Consider the following 10,687-nt stretch of genomic DNA (forward strand, 5'->3'; position numbering starts at 1 on the left):
TCTTCCCCCCAAGTTGATAATTAACTCATTGTTAGGACAATCATAGACCAAGGCAGTGAGGTTTTTCTTCCAGTATTTTTTCACACATAGCAATGAAAATCTCTTTCAATAAGTGAAAAAACCAAACCAAAAACTCTACAGATAATGTTGGCAATAACTTCACATTTAAAGTGAAAAGTAGAGAAAAGTACAGTTAATTGTAAAAACAATGTAGAAATATAGAGTTGACTGAGGCCATTATACAAAACATAAATTTAACTCTCAATGCTTGTTTTTCCTTTAACCTTTATATCATTTCATACTTTAACATCAGTTGCATCAAATATCAGTACCTGGTACAGGGTAGGGGCTCACTAAATATCTGTTAAACAAATGAAAAACAAATCATGCTAGCTCTCAGTGACCAGGTATCGTGACAAAGGAATGCCCACCTACATAATTGAGTATCTGTCGTAAACTACAGACTCTCAGGTCTTGCCAGTTACATGCTGATTAAAACAAAGTGGCTAATTAGTTTTCTTTGCAATGTCAAAGCAAAAGAAATATATACACTTATTTAAGAAGGCTGCTTCTGTTAAAGATATAACTTCCTTATACCAGTTCTTTGTCCTTAATAATTAATCAAGTTTTCTCCAAATACAGGGCTTCTAAGTTTCACTCCTAGCCATTTCCAGGAAGGGCCTGGCTTTCATTCTTATCTGAAATTTTAGATGATGTATTTTTTTCAGGGCTTGTTCAATCTGAAAAGCCAGCGCAGATCAATTTAACCAATCCCTTCAAGCAAGAGAATTAAAACAGTTTTACTGAAAAGTGATTCTTCCCTAGGCAAGTTCTATAATCCTTCCTTTCTGTAAAAATCTTAGAAGCTAACCCAGAACAATGCTTTAATCAAGCACAAACATAGCTGAAGCTGGTCACATAAACAATTACCAAATCACACAGGCACAGAAGTGATAAAATTTTGTTACTTGTGTGAACCAGTCCTGTGCATCTTATTTCTTAAGGACTGTCTTCTGCACTGGCAGGCAGATTCTTACCACCGTTTTTAAAAAGTCATTGAGAGGCATTCATTGAGTAATGAGAGGTCTTTTAGTTACCACAGGAAAGTCAATCAACTCTTTAGGTAGGTCTCAGTTTCTTCATCTCAAAAACAGCTAATAATTCACAAGGGATGGTTTTTGAGGATGAAATGAGAAAATAAAAATATAAATTGCTATAAAAACTATTATAATTCTTAATAAAATTTCAAGCCGGTTTCAAGGAAAAAAATAATGGAATTAAAAATTATTCTACCCAATGAAGAGAAATCGGGAAAAAAAAAGTAGAACTGATTAGTTCCATTGTCTGGTTTCACTAGATGTTAACAAGAAACCCCTTGTTTAACACTGTTGCTAAAAACCTTTCTAATCAAAACACTGTCCTATTTCAGGACATGTAGTAAGTAAAAGGAAAATAATTTCATCTTTCCTTGGAACCCTAGGTAGCTTTCTTCTTATCCTCCTCGAGAAGAAAGCAGAAGAAGTTTCTGGGTCCTTGAAGATTCTAGTGTGTTAGTTCTAGTTTTGCTATACTAGCTTTTAAAAATGTCACGAGAGCTAACAGATTAGTATTGGCCAGCAGTAATCACCCTGAAAGTACATGCTGAGAGTGGTAGTAAAATAGTGGCCTAGATCCTGGGAACACCTTGGAAAACCTGCACTCAGATGGAAATGAATCCTGCCTATCACAGTACCCAAACCTTTGTCCAGCTACCTTCAGAAATCCTCAGAGACTGCTACCTGATTTGAACCCTGATGGAACTACTTCAGCTGTTGTCCATTAAAAAAATACACACAGTTAATTGTGTGTGTAACATACACAACAAAACTTTTGGATTGCAAACCAAACCAAAACTTTTAAAATCAAGAAGTCTATCTTCAAGGCTCATTCATTCATTCAACAAATATTTGAGCACTTACCATGTGTCAAGCAGAGTTCTATTTGCTAAGTATATAAGATAAAAAGTGACAGACAAGCTCTCTGCTCTCATGAAGCTTCCATTCCACTGGGGAAGCTGGACAATTAAACACTGTGATTAAATGAAACACTGTGACAATTAAACACTGTGATCAGTGCTGTGAAGGAAATACAAAGAGAGTAATTGGAGTGGTGGTAGGAAAGGGGGCAGATACTTCAGATAGTGGTCAGGGAAGCCCTCTTTGAGTGAATGACATTTGAGCTGAAACCTGAATGAGGAGGAGGAGACAGCCAGCCAGCCAGGTGAAGAGAAAAGATGGGAGAGTTTTCCTACCAAAGAAAATAGCAAATGCAAAGTCCCTGAGGCAGGAATGATGGCAAGGGAATGAGTCAGAAGTATGAAATGATGACAGAGATGAGTGGCAGCCAGTTTAAATAAGGATTTACCAGGGATGGTAGAAGATTTTAATGTCATTCTAAGTGTGATGTGAAGTCAAACACTGTTATATAATTATGTTTGTAAGACGAAGATATGTTCGATACATTCTATGAGTATAAAATTGCTTATTACATGCATAATGGCTACATACAAAATGAAAAGGAAAGGCAAGGTTCTCACACTTAGATTTACAGTGTTTTAAGGAAGCAATAATTCATAAATAGTGACAGCAGTAGGGTGAAAAATGAAGTAAAAATAAAGTGCTAACTGAAGACTGGGGAGGGAGTCACTGATTCAAATAGAAGACTTTAGAAAAGGCTTCATATTTTTAAAGTAAAAAAAAATTTTTTTTGAGCTCTTAAAGAAAAAAGGATTTAAGCAGGAGTCGGGGAAGGAGGGGAGTCTGAGGCTGTGGGAACTGCATGAGCAAAGGCACAGAGGCAGGAAAAGACAGGGTGGGTCCAGGAAACCATGAATCATTGCATGGCTACAATTGCATGGCTACAGTGCCAGGTGGGTGGGTAGTGATGTGAGAGATAAGTCTGGAGAAATAGGCTGTCAGGGTGTGGGAGCTGGGGTCCTGAATGGCATGTTGAGAAATTTAGACTTAATTTACTTGGGCTTTGATTCCTCTTAAGTATGTAAAAGAATCTCTTCAGGTACTGTTAAAACTGTTAATTTCCATGCCCCATCCCTCCAGATATATTGATTTATAAGTCTAAGTGGGACCTAAGAATCTCCTTTTTAAACGAACACCCCAGGTGATTCTAAAAGAGGTAATCAGGAAACCATACTTTGAAAATCGGTGTACTATTTTTTTTTTTTTTATGACAAGTCTGGACTGAAAGGAAAAAACTGAAGCCAACTCTAAGGATTGCTCAAGGACTCTAACAAAAAGGGGGAACCTGACTCAGAAGACTGATAACAGAGCCTTTATTGGGACTTTCCTGGATGTCCAGTGGTTAAGACTCCACAGGGGGTGTGAGTTCAATCCCTAGTCTGGGAACTAGGATCCCACATGGTGAGGTACAGTTAATAAAATAAAATTTTAAAAAACTCTTTTTTTAAAAAAAGAGCCATTATCACTGTTGGGATAGAATCAACCAAAGTTGGTGATTAGATGTGGGCAGAGAGAAGAACAGAAGTGTTCAAGACAACTTCAAACCTTGTCCTTAGGGAAATTAGGTGGACACAGGTGCCTGGTGGAGAGAGACCATCTGCAAGGTCTATGAGGTGTTGGAAATGTGGATCTGGGGCCTCCGGAGATATGCAGAGGCACTAAACATGCTGCTTAGGTACTCCAAAGTAAATTCAACACAAATTAAACAATATAAAAAGTAAAACCATAAAATTCAGAAGGGAATTGAAGTGGGTACTTAAACCCATCTCTGGGTGGCAAAAAGACTTTTAAACATAAAAGTAACAAAAGAAATCCCAAAGAAAAAGATCTGTAGATAAATAATAATATATCACATACAAAATTAAAATAACTAACATTTGACCATCAAACAAGAAATTAATATTCTTAAAGAGCTTACTGGAATCCCTGAAAGTCCAGTGGTTAGGACTTGGAGCTTTCACTGCTAGGGTCCAGATTCGATCCTTGGTGCGGGAACTAAGACGATCCTGCAAGCAGCAAAGTTGCTGCTGCTGCTGCTAAGTCACTTCAGTCATGTCTGACTCTGTGTGACCCCATTGACGTCAGCTCACCAGGCTCACCCGTCCCTGGGATTCTCCAGGCAAGAACACTGGAGTGGGTTGCCATTTCCTTCTCCAATGCATGAAAGTGAAAAGTGATAGTGAAGTCGCTCAGTCGTGTCTGACTCTTCGCGACCCCATGGACTGCAGCCTACCAGGCTCCTCCATCCATGGGATTCTCCAGGCAAGAGTACTGGAGTGGGGTGCCATCACCTTCTCCGAAGCAGCAAAGTTATCCCCTCCTAAAAAACCCCACTAAGAATAGTTTCTGCATGGAATAGTGGAAGTTATTAGATAACTTGGCAGCTTAAACATCTTGTCATAAAGAGACTTGCTTTATACGCAGTAAAGATGATTGGGCTTTGTGGCATAGACTGGCAGGGCTCTTTTGATGTACTTTACAAGACTGTCAAGTGTCAATCTAAGAGAGTGTCTAAATATACTAATTGTTGTAACTTACATTGTCTTGAGGGCACAAATAAATTAAATTGCCCCCAAGCTCCACTAAGCCTTGCTACCTCTAAGGAAACTACCTTTACGACATCCAGTCTTTCCTGAGGCTCCATATATTTAAATTGTGTGCAGGGTTAGGAAGGACAGGAAATCATTTCACAATGTCAAGTTAGCAGTGGCTCATAAATCATCCTTTTAGCACATAGAATCAATAGCTCAACCCTCTCATCTTACAGATGAGGCTCAGAGAGGATGAAAGACTTGCCAAGATCACCTAAGTGGCTGATTCCCAACCCGGAGTCAGGAATCCTGACTCTCAAATGGCATCCCTTCCATTTTGTAGTGCTGCTCCATCCATCACGAGCTGTGGATTCTCAAAACAAATGATATTTAAAACATCACACTTGCAACTTCTATATGCTTTCTACTTTATCACTCTACTCATTCAGTTTGGTCTAATAAAAACCTGTACTCCCTCCCCCAAAGCCCCAAATAAATGAGAGAACTCCAAAAAACAAACAAAAAACAAAATTAAAATGTTCAGACATTTAAAAATGGGAACAGATTAACCAAAAGACAATTCACAGAAATGAAAATGAAGGTATGAAAAATATTCACTTTTACTAGTAATTAGATAAATATATATTTAATCTCTTTTACTTATCAAATTAGTAAAGATTAAGAAAATAAGATTCAAAGTTACAAAGATACACAAAGATAGGCCCTCACAATCACTGCAAGTGAGAATATTAATCTAGTCTTTATGAAAACGCAATTTTTTTTTTTGAAAACGCAATTTGACAGCAGTATTTTTTAAATTTTCATGCTCTTTGACCCACTAATTAGACTTCTGAGAATCTAACCTAAGAAAATAATGAGTGATTTGTACAAAAATTTATGCATAAATTTGTTCTCAATTTTTTTCACTTTTTAATAATGGTGTAAAAAATCAAAACATCCAAACACACAGTTAAATTTTGCACCATAGATAGAATAGGGTATTAAACATCTATTTAAATTGTTTTCAAATTATTTTGATGTTGAGGAAAACCATGACATGATGTAGAATGGAAAAGCAGATACAAAATTCTACTGTAGTAAAATGAACCCAACTACCTGTATGTTTATGTGAGTGTGTCTGTGTGTATCAAAGACAAAAAAAAGACTTAAAGGAAGTGAAGTGAAAGATGCTCAGGCATGTCTGACTCTCTGCAATACCACGGACTGTATAGTCCATGGAATTCTCCAGGCCAGAATACTGGAGTGGGTAGCCTTTCCCTTCTTCAGGGGATCTTTCCAATCCAGGGATCGAACTCAGGTCTCCCACATTGTGGGCAGATTCTTTACCAACTGAGCTATCAGGGAAGCAAATAGGACTTCTCGCCAGAACAAATGGGCTAGTCTATCTTGTTCATAATTTATTTTTTCCCTGATTTTCTATAATTAGCTATATAATTCTTATTTTCAAAATATGTATGTTTGTATATATGAATATAGAACAAGAATTATATATAACATGAAAAAAGATTTTAAAAATGATTAATTTGTAAAGCACTCACATAGAGGTGTTGGTTGAAGTCACGGAAATAGATCAGATTGTTCAGGGAGAGAGTATAAGGAGAACAGGATGCTGGAGAGGGTCACAGCAAACACACACATTTAAGGGGCAAAAAGACTGAATTAGTGAAGGAGCATAGAAGGAAGTAGCTAGATGGAGAACCAGGCATTGTCACATCAAGAAAGCCACATGAGGGACTTCTCTGGTGGTCCAGTGGTTAAGAAATCTGTATTTCCACTGCAGGGGGTGCAGATTTGATCTCTGGTTGGGAAACTAATATTCTGCATGCCACATGGTGTGGCCACAAAAAAGAAAGCCACATAATACGAAGAACCAGAAAAGTTGTCCATATGGTCAAATGTTGCCAGCAGTAAGGAGGAGGATAGTGACAGGGCCATTAGAGGGAAATCGCTGGGTACTACACATGAACAGACTGGTTTCCTCTAGTTCTGGTGAAAGAAAGTGAAAGTGTTAGTCACTCAGTCGTGTCCAACTCCTTATGACCCCATAGACTGTCATCCACCAGGCTCCTCTGTCCATGGAATGCTCCAGGCAAGAATATTGGAGTGGGTTGCCATTCCCTTCTCCAGGGGATCCTCCTGACCCAGGGATCGAACCTGGGTCTCCAGCATTATAGGCGGATTCTTACCATTTGAGCCATCAGGGAAACTTCTAATTCTGGTGGTGGAAGCCAAATCTGAGCAAATGGTACCTATTCAATAAAATTGACTGTGAAGAAAAGAAGTCCTGTGCCTAAATTATCTGCTTAAACTTCAGTTTATGGGGGGAAAAAAGATTGTGGAACTCTAAAACCAAGTAAAAGCATATTAGGATGACTAATCTATTGGTAATGAAACAAAAATTGGCAATACTTTGGTGTACAAGAAAAAACATGTTTGAGGGATTGTAAAGTTTCCATATAGTAAGCTCTGTTATAGAATAATTAAGGGAAAAAACAGCTCCACGCTTGTTATCAGAAGGACAAAAAAACTGTTACCTTTTTTCCCTAAAGATGCAGGTTCTCAGTTTCAGAGCAGTATTAAAATATTATTTAAAAGTAAAAATAATGTAAAATATCACAGTATCATGTTAACTTCTTGAGACTGGACATGTGATGTTTCTAGAAACATTTTCAAATATAAACAAATCATTTGACATGCTAAATAATGGATTGTTTGTTGAGTCAAACCTTGTCTTTTCGTAATAATCAGATGAAATTAACCTTCTCATAGGCCATTAATTAAATATACAATTTGTCAATGATAAACAAATGTCCTAGTCTGGAGAGGGGATGTTGATAATGGGGGTGGTCATGGATATGGACTTCCAACCTACAGAACTGAGAGATAATAAATAAATGTTGGCTTAAGAAACAAAACAAACAAAAAAAAAACCCTCATCTTTTTTATGAAAAGATGTCTGCATTAGCAGAATAACTTGACTGAGTCTCAAGGACTCTCTATCCAGCCACAGAATAAACACACCAGAATGAGCCTACCAGGAGTACCATTTACCATAGAATCTCAATCCCACAACCCTCAAGCAGAAACTACTCAATTTACAACCACTCATTTTGTTACTAAAGAACCTTGAGAGTCTGTGTTAAGTAACTTAACATCACCTGGAGATTACTGTACACAATCCAAAATAAAGTACCTAAACTTCCTATCAAAAAACATGCAGTGAATAGACCATGCATGTGTGCTCAGCCATATTGGAGTCTTTTTGCAACCCCATGGACTGTAGCCCACCAGTCTCCTCTGTTCATGGGATTCCCAGGTAAGAATACTGGACTGGGTTGCCATTTCCTCTTCAGGGGATCTTCCCGACCTGGAGGTCGAACCTGCATCTCTTGTGTCTCCTGAATTGGCAGGCGGATGGATTCTCTATCACTGCACCACCTGGAAAGCCAGTTCATCAAGTACCATGGCTCAAATTGTCAGAGGAAACAACCATCACCTGTATTATTAACTCAAAATCTCTATTTTAAAAATGAAAAACATAATCATATAGAAGAGGCTGTGGCATGTTCATCTTGTAAATATTAGAACACTGGCACACAGCAGGCAGTTAGTAAATGCTTCATATAGTTACTGTATATGAAGAATACTCAAGAATACCATAAACTTCAGATCATTAACACTCTGCAAAGAATCTTCAAACATTTCTGACCTCTTCCTCCCCCACCCCATCCCCTGCTCCAAAAAAAAAAAAAAAGAAAAAGACATTTTGAGGGTACCTTAGCAAGAAAAAGTATCCTCTGTCATTAAGGTGTGCTGTTAACAGAACTATTTTCACTTCTGAAGCTTTCTTTCCTTAGAATTACGAGATTAAAATTTGGCCCACCTTTAACCAGAATCTGGAACAAATTTGAATGTACCAAGTTAAACAAAGTTACACAATGGGCCAATTTTTACAAATGACACTGTTTTGCTAATGTTGCTAATACACTGTTCTCTTCCCAGAGGCTGCTCTAGAGTTCAGGGACTACAAGATAACAACACTTCCGGGCCCAATACTGAACGGTGAAAATAGCCCCATCAGCTATTCACCAAACTGCACAGAATTAATGACAAGTCATAATTCCATTATCAAAATGCTATAATGTTGACAGAACACAATATGAGTGACACAAATACATGGACTGAAGAGAATCACTCAGTATTGCTCAGAGCTTCTTGTTGTTGATTCTGTTTTGTGTTCAAGGAAAAGTAGAGGAGGGATTTGTATGTTCTGTGCTCCTGCAGCACTCTGGGTTGATCTCTAGTATAGCACTGATCTCACTAATACTCTAAGTTGTATCTACTGACCTGTCTAACCCATTTGATTTTATTCTTTTAGAATAGGAACATTTAGAACTTTGAATTAACAGAATCGACGATACAAGCGGCACTCAATAAATGTTCTGTCCAAAAAATAAGTTCTTAAAGTGATTACTGAGTACCATGCTACGTGTTGTTCTATCAATGCAAAACAAATACACACACACACTCCCTTTTTTGAAGGTCGACCTAGAACATGATCATCCTTCATCCAGGTTGTAACTCCACAGGAACTTAAGAAGTGCTCGTTGAGGCTCATCTTCTTTTGTGTCTACATCAGACCTCAGAACAAAGCATTATTTCATGGCTTCTAAAATACTTATCATTTGTTAATAGTAATTATGCAGATGAAAAGTATTCCATTTAATCATCTAAAGCAAGAGCAAACGAAAGAATATCCAATGCAAAAGAAGACCTCTCTCCTTTAAAGGGTCACTGTCTTAATGGCTAATAACTCCCTAAGTATCTTTGACTAACTTGAAAAGTCAAGTCAATAGAACCACCTGGATTAGGCAGAGTTTTGAAAGCTGGAATTAAGTGAAAGATAATATTAGCTCAAATATCTCTCACCAGGATTGTAAGCACCAGTAAGGGTGCCAGATGGTTAGCTCCTAGCGCCTACAGCTTCAGGCTTAGTAGGTGTAGCCCGGGGTGTACAATTACCTTATATTAACACCCACGTATTGACAGGTGCCAGCGACTTGTACACAATAGCGATTCTGGGGTGACATATCCAGCTGTAAGGCCTGCTATAGTATCAACGTATCTCAAAAAGGTGTAAGAATCTTAAAGGGTTCAGCTGGCAGAATGGAAGGGGAGAAATATCGAAGAGGAAGAGAATGGCTGAAAATGAAGAATGAAAAACAACAGTTAGATTATCAGAATATTTTTCTGGGAGACTGTTTTGAATTTTGAACTGCCGTTTTCCTCCACCACACGTATATAGTGAGATAGGAGTGTTCCTGAGGGAAGAGGAGGGGGTCCGATCAGTTCCCGCCCTCAGTCAGCAAAGGCTCCGCTCTACATAATTACTCCCAACCCCATTCTTGCCTGGAGAATCCCAGGGACGGGGGAGCCTGGTGGGCTGCAGTCTATGGGGTCACACAGAGTCGGACACGACTGAAGCGACTTAGCAGCAGCAGCAGCAGCAGCCAGCACAGTACCCAGAAGTGAGGAAGGAGCAAAGGATCAGCAGTTCCTCCACTCCCTTTCTCGAGGGGGAGGGGTTCACGCTCCTTGTATTCCCCTCACCCGAAGCAGTAGCGGGAGAAAAAGGGTGTGGAGGGAATCCGGGGTCTCCGTGGACTCTCCGGCTGCGGAGGATGTGGAGAGAGAAAGACCCTTACCTGGCTAAAAGCGGTCTTTCTTCTGCGCTGCTATCAGCCCCGCCACGGGTCCCTGGCGTTCTGCCTCGCGCACCTGTCTCGACCTAGCTGCAACACCTACAGCTCTCCGCGGCCCCGCCCCAGTCCGGCTCAAAGCCCCGCCCCGGGCCCCGCCCACAGCCGCGGAGGCGCGCACGTCGGCCCGCCTCCTGCGCGGCCACGGGGTGGGCGTGCGCGCCGCTGGTTGCGTGTTCGCTCCTTGAGGCTGTTTTCCGTGCTCCGCTTTGCGGCGTAGGAGCCGTGAAGGGCGGGGCTGCATTTTCGTGGGACTGCTTCTAAACTCTGCTTTCTGAGGAGAGCACGCACCTGCACGGCTTAGGGCTCAGTGCTTCTGTACTTTGGCTTTAACCCTTTGACTCCCAGCTACCACATTGAC

At 39.7% G+C, this 10,687-nt stretch overlaps 1 protein-coding gene across 3 annotated transcripts in view; it reads right to left on the minus strand.

The window, feature by feature from the left end:
• The window catches only part of LIMA1 (LIM domain and actin binding 1), a 92,405-nt gene extending 81,977 nt beyond the window's left edge, over positions 1–10,428 (minus strand). For 2 of the 3 annotated variants that reach the window (XM_055583326.1, XM_055583306.1), the window contains exon 1: positions 10,273–10,428. The gene's annotated coding sequence lies outside the window, so the exon portion shown is untranslated. The remainder of the gene's footprint in view (positions 1–10,272) is intronic. The other variant, XM_055583313.1, reaches the window with a different exon arrangement.
• Between the last annotated feature and the right edge of the window lie 259 nt (positions 10,429–10,687).

Source organism: Bubalus kerabau, chromosome 1, assembly GCF_029407905.1.
Source record: "Bubalus kerabau isolate K-KA32 ecotype Philippines breed swamp buffalo chromosome 1, PCC_UOA_SB_1v2, whole genome shotgun sequence".
Lineage (NCBI taxonomy): Eukaryota > Metazoa > Chordata > Mammalia > Artiodactyla > Bovidae > Bubalus > Bubalus kerabau.